We start from the raw sequence: 26,040 nt of genomic DNA on the forward strand, positions 1-26,040 counted from the left end.
ATTGGATACAGGCCCAGCCAGCCCAACCTTTCCTCATACGATAACCCTCATCCCAGGTATCATTCAAGTGAACTTTTACTCAACTGCTTCTGATACATTCTTATCCTTTCTTAAACAAGGAGACCAAAATTGTACACTAGATATGGTCTTGCCAATGCTCTGTGCAACTGCAGCAAAACATCCTTACTTGTAAATTTCATTCCCGTTGCAATAAACAATAACACTTCATTTGCCTTTCTAATCACTTGCTATACGTGCATACTGTTATGATTGGGATAGGAGTAGTGTGCATATTATCATGCCCCACTACTCCACAGGTTGAATCATTAGTATACATGTTTAATTCACTCACCAAAATGGCTTACCTTCGCTTCTAGTATGCCAAGAATAAAATAAACCTTAATCTAGCTTCCTTCAATAAACTCAGACTGATTGATTTATTATAAACCAAATTTAGTTCGATCCCGGCTCTGGGTCACTGTCCGTGTGGAGTTTGCACATTCTCCCCGTGTTTGCGTGGGTCTCACCCCCACAACCCAAAGATGTGTAGGATAGGTGGATTGGCCATGCTAAATTGCCCCTTAATTGGAGTAAATGAATTGGGTACTCTAAATTTATAAAAAAAATAAAAGCAAATTTATTTTTTAAAACAAGTTGCAAGAACCGGTTAACACATAATTGTAATCTGGAAGGATAACTATACCTTTTAAAATTCTTCAGCATGCACATGCACACACACATTCACACAAATGACAAACAGATAAAGTGGGATGGTCCGTCCTGCCAGTCCCGTTTTCTGGCACGCCCCCCCCCCCCCCCCCCGCGCTGGCAGCGGGATTCTCCATACCTGCAGTTGGCAAATGGGGTTTGCCATTGTGGACCACGCCATGCCATCAGGAGACCCGCAGGTGTGTGGGTGTGCTGCCAGCGAAGCAGAGGATCCCACCGACGAAGAATCCCACAGAAGGTCTCTGCAGAGATCAGTAGTTGAAGGAAAAACTTTATTTAAAAAGGATAAAGTTTGCAGGGTTTCAATGCTGAAGATCTGAAGACCAAAGCTGTAACTCAGATCACTAGTCCCAGTAGATGTATGGGGGTTCTCACCAATAGAGCTTTGGTGTAAAGGAGAATCTTTCTGGATCAGTACTTCATGTGTCAGCCTCTCGGGTTTCCAAAGACAGACAAGTTTCACCGAGGTGAGGATTCTCAGCTGGATGCTGATAACCGTTCTATTTCAGGCAAGGCAAGGAGAATGCGAGCTCGGCAGCTTTTCACTTTCTTAGTTCATTCCCAACCGAGTTTAAAGAAGCCATGATGTGGAGATGCCGGCGTTGGACTGGGGTGAGCACAGTAAGAAGTCTTACAACACCAGGTTAAAGTCCAACAGGTTTGTTTCAAATCACTAGCTTTCGGAGCACTGCTCCTTCCTCAGGTGAATTCAGGCCTGTCCCGTAGTTATCTATTCCATGATGGTAACCTTCAGCCACTTCGAATATGTGTCAACCATGAACAAAAATATGGTCATGATGTATCCAAGATAGTGAATACGAGATTTAAAAGATTTGCACTTCTCTATCTTGACCCTGATAATATGTAGTTGCAGCTATGTAAGAGTAGCTTCTAGGTTCTTTACATACTTTACATCATTCAAAACTGTAATCAAAATGTCGTCCAAGTAACATTGCACAGCCGATAGCCCACTCAGGATCTAATCCACAGATCGTTGGAAGAGAGCCATTTCTGATGTTATCCTGGACAAAAGCCTCCGTTACTGAAACAGACCCTGGTCAATAATGGTTAAGGCTCAATGGCTATGTTTATTTGCGGATAGGCTTGGGAGAGATTAATTTTGCTAAATTTTGGCTGCCTGAAAAACCTGCAAAAAGATCTTCGATAAGTGGTAAAGAGGACTGATAAGGGCATAATTCAGGGTTGATAGTCATTTTGAAATCTCCAGCATATTTGTACTGAATTATTCTTCTTTAAGACTGGGATGATTGGGGTTGCCCAATCGATGGTGGTGACATTAACCTCTCAAGTTCTTCCACTTTCGGTCAAATAGTGTCGGGTAGGGTACTCGCTTCCAAACACTTAGGCTTGCTGTCTGTCTTTATCCTGAGTTTCAACTTTGACCCCAGTCATGGATCCAAGTGACTCGTTGAATATCTTCCCATACTTTCTCAGAAGTGGTTGAAGATCGTTTGTAGAATCAGCAAGTTGCTTCACAATGGCCCAGTTTAGCTCAATCTTCCTTAACCAAATCTCCCAAACAATGCTGGAAAGTTTCCTTGAACAATGTGAAGCGGCAACTCCACATTCTGCGCGTTAACTTCCACAGTCACCTTGATGAAGTCCTTCAACGGCATGACTCCCTGGTATATGTCCTCAAGACCACATTAGATGGTTGGAATGGCAGATATTTCAATTTCTGACAGTACATTGATTCAGGCATAAGTGGCACTGGAACACCTGTATCCACGTTTATCTTAATTGTGTTTCCATTTAATTTTGGATAAACCCAAAACCATTGCTGGTCTCCTTGTTGTACTAGCACAGCGAGTTTAAATTCCTTAAACTGCATTGATACTTTGCTTCTTAGTGAGTACACAGTTGGATCACATAACTGGTAAACTCACCCTATATATTTTGCAGTACTTTCCTTGGTCCACTTCTTTTGTACTGATGAAGGTTGGCATGGCCAACATGCCGTGACAATGTGACCAACTTTACCACAATTTTTGGATTGGTTCTTGCACCAACAATCTCCAGCCATAATGTCCCACTTGGTTGCAGCGATGACATGGTAGGTTCCTGGTGGACCTGCTTCTCACAGACTCCATCTTATGGACTCAAACTCAGCGAAGTTTCTCTCACAGAAAGTTCCATAGACATTGCAATTTCTATAGCAGATCTTAGGGTTAGTGCACCTTCAGTCAACAATTTCTTTTGGATGGCTTCATTCCTGAGGCCACAAACAAATCAGGCGTGAAGTGTACATCCAAAGTCTGGCCAAATTTGCAAACTTTTCTGGCTTTTGTAGTGATGCAGCAAATTGTGAAATGTTGTCCCTTTCCTCCTGTGCACAACGGTGAAAGCGGAACCTTTCAGCTATTAATACTAGAAGGGAAGAGAAATGTTCTTGCAAGACAATCATTAACTCATCACATGACTTGCCTCCAGGTTTAGGTGGGTGCACTGAATTCTATAACAGCTTGGATGTTTTCCTCCCAACTGAGCTGCGAAAGGTTGCACATGCAGGTCTGCTGGTGTCTGATTGACTTTAATGAATGACTGAAACCGTTCCTCATAAGAGTTCAATGTCTCCTCCTCGTCCTCAAATGCATCTATGGTGCCTTTTCTTCCCGCCATTTTTGGATTGCTGCTCTCTGATCTGTGCTAATCACCCTGCAGCCTGTCTTCACTGCCATTTATTATCTCTCTGTTTAAAGCAGATGAATTTGCAACGCACAAGCAGACAAACTGTATCTATGCCTCGCTATCGATTCCCGGGCTGCAGGTTGCTGAGTCAGGAGCCCTGTAGGTTTGCGTTCCCGCGGCCCGTTCAGTGCCTCATGTGTGGTCTCCGTAGCTCTACCCACTACAACAGTAAGTGTACTGATAACTCTGATCCTCCGTTTGAATTAATCGCAGATCTCCGATAGCTTTTCTAAAAAAACGCTTTTACTTGCACGAGCAGCTGTCACCGGATCAACTGGATGATTCGTCGACGCCGCAAAATGTACAGACAAACTGTACGGTGTCCACATATTTACTTGAGAGTTGTTTTTATTTGCCACAATGATGATTTCACCTTGAAGTACGCAATATTTCTCCCCACCTTGCTCCCGCCCGATGGTGTATGGGCCTGGATCTCTATTTATGATTCTTTCACCTGGTTCACAAAATCAACGTCTTATGTTCTTTTTCCTCCCGTTTTTGTTTATGGCCCAAATCTTGCCGCCAGTTTCGCTTTAGTGAACTCTACAAAAGCCTGCAAAATGCTCTGATGACATCATTGCGTAACTCATGATACACCATGGCGGCATAGTGGCACAGTGGTTAGCACCGTTGTTCCACAGCTCCAGGGACCTGGGTTTGATTCCCGGCTTGGGTCACTGTCTGTACGGAGTCTGCATGTTCTCCCAGTGTCTGCGTGGGATTCCTCCGGGTGCTCCGGTTTCCTCCCACAGTCCAAAGATGTGCAGATTAGATGGATTGGTTGTGATAAATTGCCCCATAGTGTCCAAAAGGTTAGGTGGGGTTGCAGGTTACGGGGAGAGGGTGGAGGTGTGGGCTTAAGTAGGCTCTTTCCAAGGGCCGGTGCAGACATGATGGGCCGAATGGCCTCCTTCTGCACTGTAAATTCTATGAATTCTATGATTACACAAGCCAATCGCGTCACTCTGATCCATAATACAACCGAACAGTTAGACATGACATAAAGCAAGCGACCACCCGAACAACAAAGCATTAAACTCAACATCACAATAAGACTTAAATTGCCATGTATTGCCATTTCTATTCCCTAGGCCAGTCATCAATATTACAGCATGATTGGTAAGTTGAGTGGGGATGGGGGGGGGGGGGGGGGGGGGGGGTGCGGGGGGATTGGGGGGGGGGGGGGGGGGGGCAGAGAAATGTTTTGTTTACAACCAAGAAATGAGTTTGAGCGCCCACCATGGAAACTATCTGATTTTCCTTGTCATTGTTTAATGGAAAGGAAAATTAAGTGTTTTTTCTGACAGGCACCTAACCGACTGTGCCAGTTTTATGCTTGGGTGACAAGTTCAACTTTACCTGATTGATCCCAATTAATGTTCAATGTTTGGCAGTTGTGTGTTGTTATCAGGCCGATACTTGCAATAAACAACAGAAAATGCTGGAACTGTTTGGCGGGTCTGGCACCGTCTGTGGAAAGAGAAGCAGAGTTAGTAAATATTTCAGGTTTTGTCAGATAACCTGCAAACTCACGTCATTCTGTAGTTTCACAAACATCAATAGAGAGATCGCCAATCCAGCAGTTCTGACTGATTTTCAACCCATGACCCAAAGGCAACAATATTCACAATGGCAGGAGTGTCTGACACCACTGAATCCAAAAAGCTATTCAAGTCAGATGCATATTTGAGGGGCGGCACTGTGGCGCAATGGTTAGCACTGCTGCCTCACGGCGCCGCGGACCCGAGTTTGATCCCGGCCCCAGGCCACTGGCGATGTGGAGTTTGCACATTCTCCCCGTGTCTACATGGGTCTCACCCCCACAATCCAAAAGATATGCCGGGTAGGTGGATTGGACATGCCAAACTGTCCCTTAACTGGAAAAACCGAATTGGGTACTCTCAATTTATATTAAAAGAAGGTGGTACTACTTACAAAATCTGCAATGAATAAAAATGAATAAAATGTTTCCATATCACAGTGGCACAGTGGTGCAGTGATTAGCACTGCTGCCTCACGGCGCCGAGGACCCGGGTTCGATCCTGGCCCAGGGTCACTGTCCATTTGGAGCTTGCACATTCTCCCTGTGTCTGCATGGGTCTCATCCTCACAACCCAAAGATGTGCAGGATAGGTGGATTGGCAATGCTAAATTGCCCCTTAATTGGAAAAAAAAAGGAGTTGGGTACTTTGAATTTAAAAAAAATGTCAGATGCATAGTTAATGTAACAGTTAATATAACAATGGAGGGTCAAGCTCCATCCCACTGTTCAACCCCAATGTCTCCAATCACAGTCTTTGAAGAGAAGTTTAACTCCCATACCAGCAATTAATATAGTCTGAATGGGAATGTTCAAATAACATCAATTTCTGTTGAGCTGGAAACAGTTTTACAGTCGAAGCCTGTGCCTACTATGTACTGTATGGAGTCTGCCCAACTTTGGAAAACATCCCTGTCCACTAATAGACAGAAAAATTTAGATGAACAGACTAAGATATATTCAAAAAATGTTAGAGGTCTCTTATCTGTTGTGACCTAAACGTTCTGCTCAATCAATTCTGAAATTAACATTCAAAATCAAATTACAAAGGCCCTATGTCATGTTTAAATGTGTAATTCATATTTTGCACATCACTAAACTAAAATCATGCTGAATAAACCCTATTCGTTCAGATGACATTTTCAATATAAATTACCCAGCTAACAACTAAGATTTAAACTGCATTTCAGCATATTTTACTGCAAAGTCAGATGTCGTCTTCAAACAGGATGTTAATCTTGAATCAAATGGGTATACAGCATGGTGCTATGCCAATATTAGTTGGCTGGGTGGCAAGTTAAAACAATCTATTAAGATTTATTTTATAAATTGATAAACATAATCCTTTTGACCATATTTTGGTCTGTGTTCATTTGCAAGATGTGATGGATAGCCGCAGAACAGAATTACAGATTCGAATTGGCACATAAATCTTTTGTCATAATCCTCATTTTTGACTGAATAGTTAAGTCTGGCAAGGACTTCTCACTCGATTCTGCTAGGACATGAGTAATTACTGTTTCGAGATCCTGTCTCCAGCAATTTGTAAATAGAAGGAATGAGGATTTTGCAATTTTAACTGCAAGAGACAGGAATGGTCACTTGAGGAAGCCAGCACAGAATCAAATAAAATAATAAACTGCTAATCTGGAAATTGTGAAACTGTGTGAAGCTATAAAATCTGGCCTTCACTTTGAACAGCCAATTAGTACACAACAACTTCAATATAGACTTAACTTCCTGTCTGATGTATCCCGTGAGGCTTACATTTTTAACACAGCTTGTGGAAACATTTTTGTATGATGTCTTTTAAATGTGAACATCCACATGTTGAATTTAACATTCCTATTGAACTATCACAGTAAAAACAAATCAATTGGACTGAAAACTTTCCTTATTGCAGACAATGATACTAATTTGGTTGGTAGTCATTTCTGATATAGGTTAAAGATTCATTTGTAGAACAGAAACTGCAATACTACAGGAACCACAGCAAAAGCAACTGAAGAGTAGCTGACCTACATCACCTATTGCAGCTGGAATTCAACAGTAAAATGACATGAGGATCCTCTTGGGCTACTTCCATGTCTGACGGTAAGATGGCTAGGCCGTAGAATTGGCCCTTAAATTCTGAACCTAAAAAACAGTTAATTAGATTATTAGCTCTTTTCTAATTTCAGTTTCAGTTGGTGGCTCCTTCTTTGCTGATGTTGGATACTTCCACCACTCCAAAAATTTTGCTCATGTCAGCGACAAGAAAGATTCCGCTGAGATTAGACAAGAAATATTGTTAACTTAAAGCCAATGTATTGGAGACAGCACTGACCACAAAGGAACAGAAGTAAGTTAAAAAAAACAAGTATCCAAACTCAGGTCTCTAGTTGAAGGTTAGAATAATGGAACCTCATCTTTATTAGCTTCCAGTTTTTTAGTTAGAAACACACAATATGCACCAAAGGAACCTTCTCTTAGCTTGCTACGATGTGAGCACAGGTGAGTCACCTATTCATACCCACCACCTGAATATAATTAGCATCCAATTAACAAAAAGCAAACATTAAATTGTAGACCGCGAGGGACTGCAGCAACTGTCTTCCTAAAGCAAGATTTTGGAGGGAAATAAAGAGTTGGGGTCAAATTTCAAAAAGTAGCAGAACTTAATGAAACCTCAAGAAAGAAACATTGGTCAGCACGGTGGTGCAGTAGTTAGCATTGCTGAATCACAGTGCCAAGGTCCCATGTTTGATCCCAACTGTGGGTCACTGTCTGTGTGGAGTTTGCATATTATCCACCATTTTGTGTGGGTTTCGCCCCCACAACCCAAAGATGTGCAGGGTAGGTGGATTGGCAATGCTAAATTGTCCTTTAATTAGAAAAAATGAATTGGGTACTCTAAATTTATAAAAAAATAAGAAAAGTTATAGAAGTAATAAATTAAGAGAAAAGACGGGCGAAATTCTCCGCAAATACGGAGAATCGTAAAGGCTGCCTTGGGGCAGGCCGTGACCCACGGCCGCCTGCACGCCCACTTCCAGGGCTGATTCTCCCCCCCCCCCCAGGCGGGGCTAGGAGCACGGCCCTGTGCGTCACGGCGGCTGACGCGGCCGGTGACGTCAGCCGCGCATGCACAGGTTGGACAACGCCAACCCGTGCATGCGCAGTTGCCGTCTTTTCCCTCAGCCGCCCCGCAAGACGTGGCGGCTTGATCTTGCGGGGCGGCGGAGGGAAAAGAGTGCGTCCGTTACGGACGCATTGCCCACGATCGGTGGGCACCGATCGCGGGCCTATGCCCCCCTTGGCACAGCTGTGGTACTGATGTGCCAATCGGGCCCCCAGATGCCCCAAACGGGCATCTGGTGCCCGTTTCATGACGGCCGCGAACAGGTGTGTTTGCTGCCGTGTTGAAACGGGTGTGAAGGCTCGGCCGCTCGGCCCATCGGCCTCGGTGAATCGCCGCTCGCCGTAAAGAACGGCGAGCGTTGATTCGTGGCGCGGGTTGGGCGTGGGGGGGGGGGGGTGAATAGCAGGAGGGCATGAAAAATGTCGGGAGGCCCTCCCGCTATTCTCCCACCCAGCGTGGGGGGCAGAGAATCGCGCCCGATATCTTTAAAGTCAAAAGCTGACAAAGCTAAAGTGAAGGGAGAAGGAAGGGTATTTAAAGGAATCGGGGAAAAAAGTACTGTAAAAAGACAGATTGAATTAAGAATTAAATTAAAATGTTTTAGGAAGAATTTTACTTGAGAAGAATTTTAATCTTTAACAGAATCCTCATAACGGTGATAATCACAGACTTCAGTGCTTACGGATTTAATAACTTCGTTATTTCAACCGTTGACTGGCATCCAGAGAAGAGCCAAATTGCTCAAGAAAAGTTATTGCAATTTTTCCGCAGATGCTTCTCATCCAGTCTTATCAATTGCTGCACATAGTGCTCGGTAATCATGCTATGCATTGTTGCTTTTAACACAGTGTATGTTGCAACACTTCTTGGTAGTTGTTCATTTATCAGATTCTAGAAAGTGCTATGTGGTAGGGACTGTTGACTTTACCCTGTATTCTCAGATAGTGAGATATATTTTAACCAATACTGAGTTTGTATGCACAGATGAATCATGCTATATTGAAAACAATAATTAAACTTGTTATACTTACAAAGTTTGGATTCTCCCACTTTCCTCTCTCATGCTCTAACCAAAATGCAGTGAAGCAGATTGAGCCCCTCACAATGTATGCATCTTTATTCACTGCACTGTACACATTATTATTCAAGAGATAACTTCAATCTGTAGTCATTCTCTGGATGTCGACCATGTTTCCCTATCAACTCCAAAGGTGCAAAATAACACAGCAGTAGACTAAAGTGTTCAGGCTAAAACTGATAGTAAGATTTAAAAACAGAAGAAATACCATACTGAATCTACAAGGTACAGTATTAACTTTGCACATTATAAGAACTGGTGAACTCAGTAGAAGTCCACATTTATATTTTAACTTTTTTAAATGAGGATATGCTACATTTCTCAGAGAGTCCATATTGGCACATAATAGCAGGAAGGAACTATTAGAAAGTCTGTAATCCATCTGTTCCTTTGAGGGTAAAGCCATTTATTCCCAATAGTCAATTCATTAAATGCTAACCACTTTGGCGACCAAGGTGACCAAGCCATTGGTGACAGGTGACCAAGGCATTATCAAGGCGTTTGGGTGGATAACAATTAGCTTTGAAACCTGACACGATTTAAAAAGCAGAATTCTATACCTCGAGCTGCGTATGTTAGCATTTCAATTGGATGTGCCAGTTGTCAAAGTCACTTTTCTAAATTAATTTCTCAACCAAAGGCATGAATCCCTTTCCTACAGACCAGGAGGGCAGCGTCCATTTTAACTAGCGCTATATTAAAAACTAGACAGAGGATTTACAGTATTTTGCAAGGTGAACTTAAGTTGTGAACTTTCAGTTTTCTTCACTGATTGGCACTTACTTAATACATAAAATAGACTGTGTAACAGACTTGGCTCGGATCAAGTGATCCGAGCATAAAGTCGTATAACGCACAGTTAGAAGTTATTCTGTATTCTCTTTCAATCAACTCTAATGAAGTAATAGCTGATGCTAAACTTGATATTTTTATTGTATGAGTATGATTATAGTTTTATAAATCGCAGCAAATTAACGTTGAACAGAAAATGAGTTGTCATCATTTGACCCTGTGTTTGAGAAGCACAGTAAGGGGAAACCCACCTTGAAAATTGACTAGAAACACCGAGTCAAAGGGCTGGATTCTCCATTTCAGAGACTGAGTGTAAACGCCGGGATTGAATGGCGGGTGTTCCACGGTCCCGATGGTGGCGCCAGTCCCGCAGCAATTTAGGAGAAGCAAATGGGCCAGACCTCGTGTCACGTGGAACTAGTGCAATTCTATCTGATGCCGGCGGTTGGGATTGGCACTGGAGAGCCTGACACACTGAAGCTGCTGATAAGCTCTGCAGTCCCCACACACTCTCATTCCAGCCAAGAAGGTGGCATCCTGGAGAAAGGTCCTGAGGGTCGCGCAGGCAGAGCTCGAGATACTGCTGGATGCTGTGGCGAAAAGGTGAGACACACTGGGCAGGATCCTCCGACCCCCACCGGGTCGGGGAATCCCCGGAGGGGCACAAATCCTGCCCCGCCGCCGGCTGTCATGTTCTCCGGCGCCATTTTTCGGGTGGGGGCGGGATTCCCGACACGCCAGTCGGGGGCCATTGGCAACGCCCTCCCCCGGCGATTCTCCGGGCCCCGATGGGCCGAGCGGCCGTCCATTTTTGGCCAGTCCCGCCGGCATGTGTTCTGTATGGTCCCACATGGTAGGACCTGTGATGAGCCATCAATCGAATGCGAGACGAGTTGCTGTACAAAGGTTAGGCTTTAATAAGCTAGAACTTAGCACTGCGGTCGACTACAGTAAATGGACGACCACCGGGCGTTCTGACTATTTATACCTCGGTATGGAGGCGTGGTTAACTCCGCCTCTCGACCAATCGGAGAGCCGTCACATGACTGGTCTCAACCAATCGGTCGAGAGGCACATGACCGACCAGGGCCAATGGTAAGCCGGTGTTCTGCACCAATGGCAGACAGCTATGCAAATCATACCACCACAACCTGGCAGGTAAATCGACGTGGGTGGTCCTCAGGGGGAGCGTGGGGGAATCAGACCCCAGGAGGGCTCCTACGGTGGCCTGGTCTGTGATCGGGGCCCACTGATATGCGGGCGGGCCTGTTCCGCGGGGGGAATTCTTCCATCTGCAACGGGCCCCTGTAGGGCCCTGCCATGGCTGGCGCGGAGAAGAGAACCCCCGCACATGTGCCAAAATACGACGGCCGGTCTGCGCATGCGCGGAATCATGCCGGCAGGTCCGCGCATGCGCGAGGTCACGACGGCCGCTCCGCGCATCCGCAAACCCGTGCAGTGACTTCGGCGCCAGGTGGAGCGGCGCCAGCCCCTCTGGCATCCACCTAGCCCCCTAGACAGGTGAGAATTCCTCACCTTGGGGGCCCATTGACGCTGGAGTCGTTGGGGACCTCGTCCCTGGAAGGGAGAATCCCAGCCCCTGTTCTTCAGGGTGCGAAGCAGGCTGTCACCAGGCCCAGCCTTATTCCACGCACCCCCACAACCCCCTAGAGGGGGACCGCACCACACCCACCGGCAGCCCCCTCGCATCACACGCCAATACCCAGACCACGCGCTATGGTCACCAGCTGCGGGCCCCCTGCACTACCAGCATCTGAGTGTATCACACTGTGCATTATCTGCCTCCCCCCAGCCCAGGAGAAGTCAGTACACAACCATCGGGAGAGAGAAAAGGTCGGAGGGAGCATGCTGGACCTGCGGCTCCTCATCGTCGTGGAGCAGAGGGCATTAGAACTGGTCGGCGGGCTGGGAGAGTGGCAGTCGCAGAGGTGGAGGCCAGCATGGGACAACCAAATGAAACCCCAATGATGTCCTGATGGCAAAGCACACCTCCCCGGTGTGTGACCGATTACCATTCGCCACACCTATCCACTCTTCCCCCCACCCCCCAGGACCCCAACCCCACCCCCGTCCTCATCAGAAGGGCTGTGGGCTCGTTTGATGAAATACCCAGCTTGCAAGCAGTAACCTGGGCGACAGTGGTATTTGACACCAGGGCGGGAGTCAGACGTTGTCAGACATTGCGGAGCATCAGAGCTCATCACAGAGCGGGTCTTTATCATTCTCCACCCCATGAACTAGACACGCTGATACTGATGACCCAGGCAAACACCCTGGTGGTGCAGCTGGTGGGGGGCTCAGAGGAGGGAGGGGGAGTATCCATTGAGGGGTGTGGGGGGGGGGGGGTGGTGTTGGAGCAGTGGAACAGAACAGTCAAGCAGTCGGTGGCCAGGCCCCTTCGTCTGGAACCTGGAAGCGATTAAGTTGTCACATGTGTGGCAGCACAGGCGCACATGTCGTGCGGCCTCCTATGCCTGCCCGGGCCCCATGTCCTGCCCATCCTGGCCCCCCTTCACATCCTCCTCTTCGGATGAGGCATGCCTTTCCTCCACCTCCTTCTCCAGCAGGTGGCCCCTCTGCAGTGCGATGTTCGGAGGATGCACCGGCCACCAGGATGTGGCAGACCCTCCCAGGACTGTACTGGAGGGTCCCATCAGAGTGATGCAGGCACCTGAACTGCCCCTTCAGCATGCCGATGCGCCACTCATTGATGCCCCTGGTTGCTGTATGAACATCGTTATAGAGTTTCTCTGCATCGGTCTGTGGCCTCCGGACAAGTGTCATCTACCAGAACTGCAACGGATACCCCTGTCACCAAGGAGCCAGCCCCTAACCCAGGGGAGCACCTCAAAGGTGTCGGGCGCCATCGAGTGTGCCAGGATAAAGGCATCGTGCACCTGCCAGGATAACGTGGGCAGGCGTGCACGATGTGCACAGCAACTACACATTCAGGGTCTGGAATCCCTTCCAATTGATAAAGGGTAGCCCCTCATGTGCCGGTGCCCATAGTGGAGCATGCACCCATTGATCATCCCCTAGACCTGGTGCATGCAGGCACTGGAGGCGAATCCTGCTGCCCAAGCAACCTCGGTCCATGTTTAAAGTAATGCATTGTGCCAACCGAGCATACAGGGCATCCGTTACGACAGGTGCACCTGTGCACAAAGGTCTGGGAGATCCCAGACAGGTCCATGCATAGTGCCTGGAAGGATCACGTGGCATAAATGTTCAGGGTGATTGGCATCTTGATGGCCATCGGGAGCAGGTGTCCACCCCCAAACCCCCGCGGTTCCAGATGCGCCATAATCCGGTACAGATGTTGCAAAGTCAGCAGTGTCACCCCGGCCCTGCAGGTACACATACGACAGGTGCTGCCGGTATGCACTAGCTCTGATGTGACGCCTCCTTCCCACCTCTTCCTTGGCTCGCTGGGCGGCCGGCTCTCCATCATCACCGGCTGGCTCCTGCTCCTCTGGGGCAGATTCTTGTTCCGCAGGGTCCTCCCCAAGCAGCCTTAGTGCATCAGCCAGGACTGCAGTGGTCAAGAAGACTACCATAATACCAGGACCAAAGAAGAACAAAGTAGCCTGCCTCAATGACTACTGACCGGTTATCATGAAATGCTTTGAGCGGCTAGTCATGAGACAGATCAACGCCAGCCTCCCACACGGTCTCGGTCTATTGCAGTTTGCCTGTCACTGCAACTGGTCCACGGCGAATGCTATCTCTCTGGCTCTACAATCAACACTTGAACACCTCGACAACCTCGACCTACGTCAGACTGCTATTCATAGACAACAGCTCCGCCTTCAACACCATTATCCCGACAGGACTAAGAACCAAACTCCGCAATCTTGGACTTGACCCCTCCCTGTTCAGCTGGATCGTTGACTTCCTACCAACAGACCACAATCTGTCAGGATAGGTAATCGCACCCCCTCCACAACAGTCCTCAACACCGGGGCCCCGCAAGGATGTGTGCTTAGTCCTCTACTGTACTCCCTATACACCCATGACTGTGTGGCACGATTTAACTCCAACTCAATCTGTAAGTTTGCAGATGATATGACTGTGGTGGGCCGTATCTCAAACAACAACGAATCAGACTACAGGAGGGAGATAAATCACTTGGTTGCATGGTGCACCGAAAACAACCTCTCTCTAAATGTCGGAAAGAACAAGGAACTGATCATCGACTTCAGGAAGTGTAGCACGACACACACGCCTGTCTGCATCAATGGCTCCGAAGGGAAGATGGTCGATAGCTTTAGGTTCCTGGGGGTCACCATCACCAACAGTCTGTCCTGGTCCAATCACGTTGATGCAATAGCCAAGAAAGTCCAACAACATCTCTACTTCCTCCGGAAGCTAAAGAAATTTGGCATGCTTGCATCGACTCTCACATACTTCTACAGGTGTGCCATAGAGAGCATCCTATGTGGCTGCATCACAGCCTGGTATGACAACTGCTCGGCCCAAGATCGCAAGAAACTGCAGAGTGTGGTGAACTCAGCCCAATGCATCAATCAAGCTTGCCACCCTCACATTGATTCAGTCTACACCTCCCGCTGCCTCAGGAAGGCAGACAGCATTATCAGAGACCCCTCCCACTAGGCAGATGATTCTGGAAAAGAGCAAAAGTAACAGGGTAGTTGTTATGGGAGACTTTAACTTTCCAAATATTGACTGGAAAAGATATAGTTCGAGTACATTAGATGGGTCGTTCTTTGTACAATGTGTGCAGGAGGGTTTCCTGACACAATATGTTGACAGGCCAACAAGAGGATAGGCCACATTGGATTTGGTTTTGGGTAATGAACCAGGCCAGGTGTTAGATCTGGAGGTAGGTGAGCACTTTGGAGACAGTGACCACAATTTGGTGACCTTTACGTTAGTGATGGAAAGGGATAAGTATACCCCGCAGGGCAAGTGTTATAGCTGGGGGAAGGGCAATTATGATGCCATTAGACACGACTTAGGATGTGTAGGTTGGAGAAGTAGGCTGCAAGGGATATGTGGAGCTTGTTAAGGAACAGCTATTGCGTGTTCTTGATAAGTACGTACCAGTCAGGCAGGGAGGAAGGGGTAGAGCGAGGGAACCGTGGTTTACCAAAGAAGTGGAATCTCTTGTTAAGAGGAAGAAGGAGGCCTATGTGAAGATGAGGCGTGAAGTTTCAGTTGGGGCGCTTGATAGTTACAAGGAAGCGAGGAAGGATCTAAAGAGAGAACCAAGACGAGCAAGGAGGGGACATGAGAAGTCTTTGGCAGGTAGGATCAAGGAAAACCCAAAAGCTTTCTATAAGTATGTCAGGAATAAAAGAATGACTAGGGTAAGAGTAGGGCCAGTCAAGGACAGTGGTGGGAAGTTGTGTGTGGAGGCTGAGGAGATAAGCGAGATACTAAATGAATACTTTTCGTCAGTATTCACTCAGGAAAAAGATAATGTTGTGGAGGAGAATGTTGAGACCCAGGCTATTAGAATAGATGGCATTGAGGTGCGCAGGGAAGAAGTGTTGGACAATTCTGGACAAGGTGAAAATAGATAAGTCCCCGGGGCCTGATGGGATTTATCCTAGGATTCTCTGGGAAGCCAGGGAAGAGATTGCTGAGCCTTTGGCTTTGATTTTTATGTCATCATTGGCTACAGGAATAGTGCCAGAAGACTGGAGGATAGCAAATATGGTCCCTTTGTTCAAGAAGGGGAGTAGAGATAACCCCGGTAACTATAGACCGGTGAGCCTCACGTCTGTTGTGGGTAAAGTCTTGGAGAGGATTATAAGAGATACGATTTATAATCATCTAGATACTAATAATATGATTAGGGATAGTCAGCATGGTTTTGTGAAGGGTAGGTCATGCCTCACAAACCTTATCGAGTTCTTTGAGAAGGTGACTGAACAGGTAGACGAGGGTAGAGCAGTTGATGTGGTGTATATGGATTTCAGTAAAGCGTTTGATAAGGTTCCCCACGGTCGGCTATTGCAGAAAATATGGAGGCTGGGGATTGAGGGTGATTTAGAGATGTGGATCAGAAATTGGCTAGTTAAAAGAAGACAGAGGGTGGCGGTTGATGGCAAATGTTCAGATGGGGTTTAGTTACGAGTGGCGTACCACAAGGATCTGTTCTGGGGCCGTTGCTGTTTGTCATTTTTATAAATGACCTAGAGGAGGGCACAGAAGGTTGGGTGAGTAAATTTGCAGATGACACTAAAGTCGGTGGAGTTGTAGACAGTGTGGAAGGATGTTGTAGGTTACAGAGGGACATAGATAAGCTGCAAAGCTGGGCTGAGAGGTGGCAAATGGAGTTTAATGTAGAGAAGTGTGAGGTGATTCACTTTGGAAAGAATAACAGGAATGCGGAATATTTGGCTAATGGTAAAATTCTTGGTAGTGTGGATGAGCAGAGGGATTTCGGTGTCAATGTACATAGATCCCTGAAAGTTGCCACCCAGGTTGATAGGGTTGTGAAGAAGGCCTATGGTGTGTTGGCCTTTATTGGTAGAGGGATTGAGTTCCGGAGCCATGAGGTCATGTTGCAGCTGTACAAAACTCTGGTACGGCCGCATTTGGAGTATTGCATACAGTTCTGGTCGCCTCATTATAGGAAGGACGTGGAAGCTTTGGAACGGGTGCAGAGGAGATTTACCAGGATGTTGCCTGGTATGGAGGGAAAATCTTATGAGGAAAGGCTGATGGACTTGAGGTTGTTTTCGTTAGAGAGAAGAAGGTTAAGAGGGGCAGCAGGGTAGCATGGTGGTTAGCATAAATGCTTCACAGCTCCAGGGTCCCAGGTTCGATTCCCGGCTGGGTCACTGTCTGTGTGGAGTCTGCACGTCCTCCCCCTGTGTGCGTGGGTTTCCTCCGGGTGCTCCGGTTTCCTCCCACAGTCCAAAGATGTGCGGGTTAGGTGGATTGGCCATGCTAAATTGCCCGTAGTGTCCTAATAAATGTAAGGTTAAGGGGGGGGTTATTGGGTTACGGGTATAGGGTGGATATGTGGGTTTGAGTAGGGTGATCATGGCTTGGCACAACATTGAGGGCCGAAGGGCCTGTTCTGTGCTGTACTGTTCTATGTTCTATGTTCTAGGTGACTTAATAGAGGCATACAAAATGATCAAAGGGTTAGATAGGGTGGACAGTGAGAGCCTTCTCCCGCGGATGGAGGTGGCTAGCACGAGGGGACATAGCCATAAATTGAGGGGTAATAGATATAGGACAGAGGTCAGAGGTAGGTTGTTTACGCAAAGAGTGGTGAGGCCGTGGAATGCCCTACCTGCAACAGTAGTGAACTCGCCAACATTGAGGGCATTTAAAAGTTTATTGGATAAGCATATGGATGATAATGGCATAGTGTAGGTTAGATGGCCTTTAGTTTTTGACTTCCCATGTCGGTGCAACATCGTGGGCCGATGGGCCTGTACTGCGCTGTATCGTTCTATGTTCTATGTCTAATGGGGTGCACAGCCATATGGCTGCCTTGCAGGCCGCAGCAATGGCAGCCAGTATCCAGCCACCCTGGTCTCGGAGCGGACACCCCAGACCCACGGCCCATCTCCTGGTCGCCTCCCGCTGCTCCTCCCATGGAAGATGCCCCCTCCCCCAGCCAATGGCACAACTGGCCGCGCCAGTGTCACTTCTGCCTGGCAGAGGAGGAGCATTGTGGGTGCCTGAACAATACCTGGTCGGGCCAGTTAATGATATGTTAACAGCCATTACCTGTACAATTTGCATGCCCACGCTGGCACGCGGCATGGAAAGCATTCATGCCCCCATCGAGTCACCGGAGCATGGTGTTCCATTGGGTGCCTGGCATCGACCTCGGTTTTCGCTGACGTTCAATTCCCCGCCCAATAGCAATTTGCAATTCTGGTGTCCCTGGATGGAGAATCCCTCCCAAAGTGTGTAAATGTAGCCTAATTTCTTTGGGGTTGCTCCTGAATACAACATACTTTCTAATGGGCCAGAAAGGTGTGAGAATGGAGGGGCGGAGGTACCTTATCAGACCCAAATTACACATCTGCCATTATGCAAATACATCCTTCCCATCCCTGGAATTCCAGACCCAAAGATTTTATTTGACATCCATAAGTAGAACAAACAGGTAACTTCAAACGGTGATGCAAAAGCAGCTGGCAGTGTCACTTCAACTCTTAACATTAGGACACCAATCTCGTGTTTAACATCACTGTTTTCACCTCTGTTCATTGATATAATTGTTGGACACTGCAGATACAGGAAGTCTGAAATAAAAACAGCAGATAAACTCAGCAGATCTGGCAGGACCTGTGGAGAGAAAGACAGAGTTAATGCTTTGGGTACATAAGACTGAAGATGGGTGGAAAGGAACAAATTATGTAGCTTGAGAGACAGGTGGAGGAGCTGGACAGTAAAGAAGGACATAGATATGTAGGAGCAAAGGAGAGATTGACAATAGACTCCCTTGTTGTATTTTATATTTTCCCCGCGTCTTGACTGTGATAGAGAAATACAAACATGATTCATTAGGTAAGCAAAACTGAACTTTATTTCCGAATTAGAACTGACTGCTAGCAGTATGGCTGAGATTTGAAGTCGGAAAGCAGTCAATTACAAACTGCTGAGTCCGTCCCAAGTCTGCGATATTACAGAAAAGAAGGCAATTCTTATACATTATAGGATCAAGATAACATGAATACAACTTGGTCAGGAATTTGATCGAAAGTAAAACATAAGTAATAATCGTTACAATGGCGTCACCTTGCTGACCTTTAGGGGAATGGAGTTTCATATCATTATCTTGTCTTTGTTTTAAGAACTGGACAAACTTGTTTACATACAGGAAGAGACAGTTGTTCAGCTTGTTATGTATTGAGACTACTTTGGTCTCATGATGAACGAACTTTATCTAAACTCTCAGAGTCACCCAGTTCTCAGGACATGCTGTTTCTGTGTATTCTGTATCTGTGTCTTAGGTTAAATTCAATTGTACCAAGAAGACTTGACTAGTTTTCCCATCATGCCATTATTTGCTTCACACAATACTACACCCTAAGCTCCTGCATAATTCAGCAAGACATAAGGCTTGAATATCTTCCTTTTGTTTGCAGAGAACAGGTACCTTGTATGAATGTATGTCGCTTCCAGCAAACGTAAAATCAAATGTTACGAACTCGACTGACTATTTTTAATGGTTTGTTCGCATAGCTATTAGTCCACTCAGGATTGTGCAGCAAGTGCTGCTCAACTGTGGAATTATATCTAACAGTAAATGTTTTCTTTTGGATGTTGCTAGTGTGGGCTGGTTGAGTACGTTTTGTACTCTGCCCATTATGAACAACCGAAAGAACATCCTGTTTGACTTAGTCTGCCAATTTGTGGGACGCATGGCCGACTGCAAAATTGAACAATGTTGTGGATGAATATCAGTGTCAACAACGCCAAGTATTTAAAGCCATATGTCACAATGGTTGGCTGATCAAATCAAACAGTATGTTCCTCCGGCTGGTTGCAATAGGCAGAGTACAGACCACACTCAACCAGCCCCCACTAGCAAAGCCCAAAACAAACCATCTGCTGTTTGGTGTGATTCTGCGATTGGCAAGCATTTGCTGAACAACCCTGAGTGCGCTAATAATGATATTAACACCCAATTTAAAATAATCTGTCAAGATCGTAACAAGGCTCATTTACACTATCAAGAAGCGATATTCATTCACACACAGGGAACTTGAATATTCCTGAGAAGACAGACATGTTGTCAAAGCTTTTCATCTTGCACTCACCTGGACAAATGCAAGAATACCAAGTCTCAAACTACCAGAACAATTTGTACTGTCGGAGGAGAGGGTGCTGATTGGGTTGGCAAGTCACTCTGATTGGTTGAGGCATTATTCAAGTTCTATACTCTTAAGTGACTGCCTGCTTGTAATCTTTGTCTCCTGCAACACTCATACTTCCAAGTATTTGTAAATCACCATCAGTGGTTGATCATTTATTATGCTCATGATTGGCAGGAAACTATTGGTGTGTGATGATGTCAGCACTGAAGGTTGAATGATTGAAAAATAGCGACTGAAAGTTTGCTGAGGAATGTGTGAGTATCAGCATGTCTGATACTAAGGTGACAATGTTAACCAGACTCATCTAACACAAACCCAGAGTGCAGACAGTTAAAAATCCCTTAAATTACAAAACATATTACACCCAGCATCCCTTCTACTCATTAGCAGGTATCACCAACAACTTCACACACCCAAGGGAAGTACAAAGAAGTTGTTTAAATGACTTTGTTTAAAGCATTAAATGAGCTTCAATATGCAATGCATTCATTAAGCTTCAAGGTACCCACTGTTCCAGTCAAAACCATCACCAAGAAGGTGGGAGATCTTATAATTTGCCCACAGTCAAAAAACACTCCGTGATGATTACAGTAAACCTCTTAACTTTCAGCAGGAGGTTTAATTACACAGCTGACAGCTAAAGGCCATTTAACTTCAGTGTTTGCTTCACTTTTGCAACAATGTCAGCTGTGTGCTGTGCTATAGTTTCAGAAACATCACAGCGCAGTGACAGCACTGACTGACTATCTTAACTCAAGCAAGTCTCGCTAATTGGCTCCTTTTAAAACCTAACTATTGGATCTTGGAAAATGTGTCCACGAGAAAGGAACGTTGCCAGGTTGGATCTTGTTGCTACCAGCAGAGGGGGTAGAATAAAGAATGAAATTAGTATTAGTAGAAAAATGGTTTGGGGGAAAATAATGGGATTGAACTCAAATAAATCTCCAGGGTCTGATAAATCTTCATCCCAGAGTACTTGAAGAGGTGGCCCTAGAAATAGTAGATCCATTGGTGATCATTTCCCAAAATTCTTTGGACTCTGGAATGGTTCCTACGGATTTGAGGGTAGCGAATATAACCCAGCTATTCAAGGTAGAGAGAAAACAGGGAAGCATAAACCAGTGAGCCTGACGTCAGTACGAGGGAAGTTGCTAAAGTCCATTATGAAGGATTTCATGGCACAGCGTTTGGAAAGCAATGGTGTAATCAGACAAAGCCAGCATGGATTTACGAAAGGAAACCATGTTTGATAAATCTACTAGAATTATTTGAAGATGTTACTAGTAGAGTTGACTAGGGAGTCATTTATTTAGACTTTTAAATAACCATAATCTTTTTTATTGTCACAAGTGGACTTACATTAACACTGCAATGAAGTTATTGTGAAAAGCCCCTAGTCGCCATATTCTGGTGCCTGTTCGGGTACACAGAAGAAGAATTCAGAATTCTCAGCTGGTACGGGAATTGAACCCGCGCTGCTGGCCTTGTTCTGCATTACAAACCAGCTTCTAGCCCACTGAGCTAAACCAGCACCTTTTAGAAAGGATAAGACAGCAGATAACTATGCATGAGATTGCGGGTGGTGTCTTGAAATGGATCGAAAGCTGGTTAGCAGACAGGAAGCAAAAAAGTTGGAATAAATGGGTCTTTTTCCGATTGCCAAGCGGTGACTAGTGGGGTAATGCAGGGATCTGTGCTAGGACCCCAACTGTTCACATTATATTTTAATGATTTGGATGAGGGAACTAAATGTATTATCTCCAAATTTGCAAATGACACAAAGTTGGATGGGAGGGTGAGCTGTGAGGAGGATGCAGAGATGCTTCATCGGGATTCGGACAGATTGAGTGAGCGGGCAGATGCATGGCAGATGCAGTGTAATGAAGATATATGTGAGGTTATCCACTTCAGTAGCAAAAATAGGAAGGCAGATTAATATTTGAATGGGTGTAAATTGAGGGAGGTGGTAATCAGCGAGACCTTGGTGTCCTTGTGCATCAGTCGCTGAAAGTAAGCGCAGAGGTACAGCAAGCAGTAAAAAAGGCAAATGGTATGTTGGCCTTCATAACAACAGGAATTGAGTACAAGAATAAGGATGTTTTACTGCAAATGTCTCGAGCATTGGTGAGGCCAAATCTGGAACATTGTGTGCAGTTTTGATGTCCTTGACTGAGGAAGGAAGTTCTTGCTATGACGGGGTCCAGATTTGCATTCTTGAGTGTGCAATTAGGCTCACTTGATTTATGCTCATGCCAGAGTTACCCAAGGCACGGGATCTAACGGCCTTGCTTTGGAGATCTTGAGCGAGTACCGTTTAGTACTGGTTTCCACAAATGTGGACCAGGCTTACTTGCACTTGGTGAGGCTCTCCCTGGCGATCGGAAGTCCCTGGGTGGTCGGGCTCTGGGCAGGGTAGTACTCTGGCACCCCTGATGCCACTATGACACTCCGAAGGTACCCAGGTGGCACAGCTGGGCTGGCAGGGCACTACATGTTGGCAATGTTGAGTTGCCCAGAGGGCATCATGCCGGGGATCGGGTTGAAGGATGCCCTAGCCTTGTGAAGTGGGATGTGGGGTACTCGAGGATCCTCTAATCAGTACGTTGGGGTATTATGAGGTTCTGAGGCTGTGGTGGGGGTTATATAAATTGTGCCCTGATCACTTCGCGGAAGAAACGGGACTAAGTGTGGCCTTGGCAGGGCGTTCCTTGCCGAGGCCCAGAAATTATGCAGAGTCAGGTTTAATAGCAGGGTCATTCTCAGCGCTGCCTGACATGGGACTCATGTTTCATTTATGTTAAATCGCGTCCAATGTATCATTTCAAAGCGGCAAGTAAAACTAGTGAAGCCTGCTGAACTCTTACACACGAATCATCTGAAAATGTTCATCCATAAACAATAGCTTTGACATAATTTCTCAACATGAAAATCTTCAGCTGTGGGGAAGTTCACTGGTAGAGCATAGATTATCGGATGGAGGATAAATGCCTCAGTACATTAATAGAAATGAAAATCAGATTCTCAGATAATGTGTGATAATCAAAGATTTTGTCCAAAAACTTTTAAAATTCTATTTTGTTGATTGTGCAACATTCAGTGAAACTTATCAAGAACATTGCTCCTAAGAATATTGTTCCATCAAACCTTTATGTCTGTACATGGAATATTCTCCAAATTTCAGTTGAGACATCTCCTTTAAAATAAACATCAAATATATATTTAATCATTTTATCTCCTTATATTTCATTCTTTTGCTTTCTATGCATGCCCAGATCTTTTGCCTCGAAGTTATTGCCACGCTGTAGGTATTATTAAAATCAATCAATCAATTATATGCCATAGGAATATACAGCATGGAAGACGATGGCTCCGCATATTGGGCAGTGCAGACCCTTTGCCACGGAAATCCAAAATGAATCCCACCGGTATTGGGATTCTCCGCCGGCGGGATTCTCCATTATGTCGGCGCCTGGAGGTTTCCCAATGATGTGGGGCTGCCCCACAATAGGAAACCCCCATTGACCGGCTGGCGTAACGGAGAATCCCGCCGGCCAGTCAGGGGAGAGATGTGGTGCGACGGGGCGGAGAATCCCGCCGGCCGGTCGGGGGAGAGATGTGGTGCGACGGGGCGGAGAATCACGGCCCATTTCTCACTAGCCCGTAATATCCTGTATTGCCCTCTGCTTCAAATACTTATCTGACTTTATCTTAAAAGATGTAATGAGCCCGTCGCAAGCATTCCTTATGGCAAAGCATTCCATGTTCCACAAAGCATCTGCATAACGAAACATCTACAGCGGAATTCTCAGTTTGGGAGACGGGCAGAATTCTCCGCTCCCGTGGAAAATCGAGAAGGCCGTCGTGAACTCGGCCGAGTTTCATGATGGCCTCGGAGGCCCCTCCTCTCACCTTATTCACCCTGACCCGGGAGGTTAGGAGCGGCGCTCTGTTATTATCGGCCGCCGGGCCTTGTCGCTGGCGTCAAGGCCCGGCGCGCCAAGAATGACGCGGCCAGCGCGCCTAATGACGTCAGCCGCGCATGCGCAGGCCGGCCGACGCCAACCCGCGCATGCACTGTTGCCGTCTTCCCTTCCGCCGCTCCGCAAGACGTGGCGGCTTGATCTTGCGGGGCGGTGGAGGGGAAAGAGTGCGTCTCTTTGAGACGCCAGCCCGACGATAGGTGGGCACCGATCGCGGGCCAGTCCCCTCCCGAGGACGGCTGTGGTGCTCACTCCCCTCTCCACCCTACACAGCGTCAAACCAGCGTTTGGCGCCATGTTCACGATGGCAGCGACCAGGTGTGGTTGCCGCCATCGTGAACCGGTTGCGATTGGCATCTGGGTCGGAGAATCGGCGGTCGCCGTGAAAAACGGGGGGGGGGGTGTGGGAGAATCGCGGGGGGCGCCAGGGGAGTGTGTCGTGAGTCGCCCGGCCCTCCCGCATGGGGAGCGGAGAATCGCGCCCTAAGTGCTGATGCCGAGACTGAATCTCGAGTGTTCTACGAGGACGAAATCAATGTCAGGCCCGGAGCGATTCAGGTCGCGTGGCACCAGCACCACGTAGAACTCGTGTATTTCCAATGCATGTCGTCCCTCATTCCAGCCAAGATGATGGCACTGGTTGAGCTGGAGCACACCCAACCAACCCATTGATGGGTTGGCTGGGGCCAGAGGATACTTAGGGAGGTGGCCTGGGGGGGGCACCCATACAACCCATGGTGTTAAGTTCACAGTGGGCAGCCACCAGCATGCCCATCCATCCCGACCCCACAGCCCACCTCCTGGCCACCCAACACTGCTCCCCCCAGCCCTGGCAGATGCACAACTGTCAGCAAACTATAGCAATGTTGGGGCCACTGCCCTCAGCAACCATGGTGCCTGTATCCTGATTTCAAATACCACAGAGGAATCTCGCCGTCGGTATTTCCTTCTGGCGGAGCATCGTGGAAGGCCCGGACAATGCCGGGATGGGCCCACTAATGATATTCTAATGGCGTTTACTGTACCATTTGCATGCCCAAGACGATGTGCGGCATAGAATGTATTCAACCCGCTATCGAGGGACCGGAGCATGTCACTCCTTCTGGCACCCTGCGGCAATTTCGGGTTTTGGATGACCGGCGGCGAATCCTCCGCTTGATCGTATTTCATGATTCCGGGGGGGGGATTCTCCGACCCCCCCACCGGGCCGGAGAATCGCTGGAAGGCCCGGACAATGCCGGGATGGGCCCATTAGTGATATGCTAATGGCGTTGCATGAATCCCACACCGGAATTCTCCGGCGCCGGGGTTTTGGCGGGGGCAGGAATCACGCCGCGCCAGTTGGCGGCTGCTGGCAGTGGCCCTCCTGGCGATTCTCCGGTCCACAATGGGCCGAGCGGCAATCCGTTTTCGGCCGGCCCTGCTGGCGCAAATTAGACCTGGTACTTACCGGCGGGACCTGGCTCTGCAGGTGGCCTCCGGGGTCCTCGGGGGGGCGGGGGGTGCAGGGGGATCTGGCTCCGGGGTTGCCCCTACGGTGGCCTGGCCCCCCCAATCGGGGCCCGCCGATCCATGGGCGGGCCTGTGCCGTGGGGGCACTCTTTTCCTCCGCACCGGCTGCTGTGGACCTCCGCCATGGCTGGTGCGGGGACGAACCCCCCTGTGCATGTGTGGGATGACGCCAGCACACACTGGCTCTCCCGCACATGCGCCAACTGGTGCCGGCCGGTGGAGCCCCTTCCGCCACGGTTGGTGCGGCGCCATCCCCGCCGCCGCCGGCCAAGCCCCTGAAGGTGCAGAGGATTCTGCACCTTCAAGGCGGCCCAACGCCTGCGTGGTTCACGCCACTCCTCGGCGCCGGGACCGCTCGCCCCGCTGGGAGAATCCCCCACCCATGGTGTCACTGGATGGAGAATCACGCCCCTCCCTAACCTTTATCCTTGTTCTCAGTAATAACTTGAAATTTTTTGTTTTGTGACATTAAACAAAAATCCAAATCCAAATCCAAGTTGATGGTGCCTTAATTTCCCAACTCGATAAAACAATATTTCCCTGCTCATGCTATCAATACCCAAAGCTTTCATAATTATACATTTCTTCACTATTAAACCTGAGATTTGAATTCTATGCTCCAATATAAATAGTTTTGGTATCAACAGTTCCTTCTCATATCTATAGCTTTCCTTCACGTTGTCACCTGGTGACATCTGTAGTGGGACATCTAGTGCTTCATCTAGTATCTTGCTGAAATT

Source organism: Scyliorhinus canicula, chromosome 9, assembly GCF_902713615.1.
Source record: "Scyliorhinus canicula chromosome 9, sScyCan1.1, whole genome shotgun sequence".
NCBI classification, from domain to species: Eukaryota; Metazoa; Chordata; class Chondrichthyes; order Carcharhiniformes; family Scyliorhinidae; genus Scyliorhinus; species Scyliorhinus canicula.